This window comes from Triticum dicoccoides, chromosome 3A (genome assembly GCF_002162155.2).
Source record: "Triticum dicoccoides isolate Atlit2015 ecotype Zavitan chromosome 3A, WEW_v2.0, whole genome shotgun sequence".
NCBI lineage: Eukaryota > Viridiplantae > Streptophyta > Magnoliopsida > Poales > Poaceae > Triticum > Triticum dicoccoides.
Window position 1 is genome coordinate 142,821,779 of NC_041384.1, and position 2,908 is coordinate 142,824,686.

Below are 2,908 nucleotides of genomic sequence, written 5' to 3' on the forward strand. Positions count from 1 at the left end.
CTAGATTGGTTCCGCCAAGGTTCTGCCTCATGGTGGCGGAGTCTCGTCCTGAAAGCTTGCTTATTATTTTTTCTCAGACAAAAGACTTCATATAGCAGAAGATGGGCACCAGAGGGCCAACAGAGGCCCACGAGGCAGGGGGCGCGCCTAAGGGGGTAGGGCACGCCCCCACCCTCGTGGCCAGGGTGTGGGCCCCCTCTGGTATTTTCTTCGCTCAGTATTTTTTTAGTATTTCCAAAAACAACTTCCGTGGAGTTTCAGGACTTTTGGAGTTATGCAGAATAGGTCTCTAATATTTGCTCCTTTTCCAGCCCAGAATTCCAGCTGCCGGCATTCTCCCTCCTTATGTAAACCTTGTAAAATAAGAGAGAATAGGCATACGTATTGTGACATCATGTGTAATAACAACCCATTATGCAATAAATATCGATAGAAAAGCATGATGCAAAATGGACGTATCAGTGCAACCGACTTCGACTCTTTGTGAAATCCTAGCAATCTCGGAGCCACCGAAATGTGACTTGGTCTGAGCGAGTTCACTAGTTTAGACTCCAAAAGTTGCTTCGGTGTCACCGAGTTTAACAAATCGGTAGCTCCAAAATGCTTTTTGTGGAGAACTGAAACTAAGTTTTTGACTCATATGTTTTGCAAAAACTCTGCACTTTGTGATGCTCATCCACTCTACCTCATCTATATCTATTCACAGGGTCTGCTGTCAGTTTGCTTGCCAGAATGTCTGACCAGAGCGATAGCCAAAACAAATCAGAAGAGCAAGTGCACATGAGTGAGGGCACTAGTCCCTCAAGCAGCTATGATGAGGGCAGCAGGAGCACTCCAAGCAATTTGCCCAAGGCAGCCACCAGAACAAAGAAGAAGAGAGAAAATGCAAAGGCTGAGAAGGCTGCAAAGATGCCAAGTGTTGAGGAGGCATCTCAAGTTTTTCTGAAGTCAAAACAAGATCATCTTGCATATCTAATTCAAGCAACGTTGAGGATTGAGAAGGGCTTTGCCAACCTGAACAAGAATTAGGAGAGCTTGGAGAGGATCATGGAGACCAAATTTTATGATCTTGATCTTAAAGTAACTGAGATGCAGTCAGCTATTGAGCAGCTCCAGGAGGAAGGAGAGGAGAGGAATGGGCAGACTACTACAGATGCTTTTCACAGAGTGCCCAGAGGTCAGAGATCTGCTGCAGTGCCAGTGCATGATACTAGAGCAACTACTTCAGCACCAGCAGCAACAGCTTTAGTGCCACCTCCAGTTGCCACTCCACCAGCACCAACAACATCTACTGATGCCTTCGTCCTTGGAGTCCTCTCTACACCACCTCCCAAAGATCAAACCTAGAGAGACGCATAGCACTATGCATTTTCAAGCTTTGTGGTAACTTGTTGCCAAATGGGGAGAAATGTATAGATCATAGGCATCGAGAGAGAGAGATAGTGTTTTGCTTCTTTGTCTCTCTTGCTATTTGGTTGATACTTTTGTGTGTGCTCGTTTGTCACTTTATGTTTGTGTGTGAGATACTTGTATGATCATGTGTTTGATCATATCCTAGTTTAGTGCCTTCTTGGATGATATTATGTTTGCTATCTCATATATGATCATTCACTTTGCTTGGTGATGAGTGCATGTTTTAATTACTATCATTTTGAGCACTCCACCAAGATGTATGTGACATGGAAGAGTAACCCATGATCCTAATCGATTGTGCATTTGCATTCAAAAGCAAATTTTAAATAATGCACAAATTTAGGGGGAGCTCTTGCTTATCACATACTTCTCAAAGCGACAATGTATTTCAATCTTATTATCATTTGTCAAAGCTTTGATCTATATGTTGTCATCAATTACCAAAAAAGGGGAGATTGAAAGTGCAACTATCCCTAGGTGGTTTTGGTAATTACTAACAACATATAGCTCATTGAACTAATGCTATTTCAAGATGATCATTTCAGAAAGTTCAATGATTGGCATGGCATGGATTATGAATGTGGACCCCTCAAAATGCTGAGGACACATATTGGCTCAAGCTCAAGACTCTACATTTTCATTTTAGTGATCCAAGATCACATTGAGTCCATAGGAGAAGCCAATACTATTAAAAGGGGATGAGGTGTGGCTTGCTTGCTCAAAATGCTTAGTGATATGCTCCAAAAGCCCTCAACCACTTTCTCATATCCACATATGTCCCAAACCAAAAGTCAAACTCGGCCCTGCCGATTTGATCTATCCGGCGCCACCGAGTTCAGTTGATATAGCCACTGCCAGAAACCCTAGTCACTTCGGTCTCACCGATAGTGTAACGCCCCGAGACCGATGTGCCAGGTATCCTCCAGTTATGCACTGTTGTTGTGTTGTCATTGCTTGCGTGTCATGCATTGCATATCATGTCATCATGTGCATTTCATTTGCATACTTGTTCGTCTCATGCATCCGAGCATTTTCCCCGTTGTCCGTTTTGCATTCCGGCGCTCCGTTCTCCTCCGGTGGTCATTTCTACCTTTCTCTCGTCTGTGGGGATTAAACATTTCCGGATTGGACCGAGACTTGCCAAGCGGCCTTGGTTTACTACCGGTAGACCGCCTGTCAAGTTTTGTACCATTTGGACTTCGTTTGATGCTCCAACGGTTAACCGAGGGACCGAAAAGGCCTCGTGTGTGTTGCAACCCAACACCCCTCCATTTTGGCCCAAAACCCACCTAAACTTCCCCCATCATCTAGAGCGTTCGATCACGATCGTGTGGCCGAAAACCGCACCTCATTTGGACTCTCCTAGCTCCCTCTACCTCTATAAATAGATCCCTCCATTTCATTTTCGGGTCTTTTCCCCCGAAACCCTAGATCTCTCCGCTCCGCGCCGTCGGACAAAAATCGGCCGGCCGGACACGTCTGCCCCGCTCCGCAC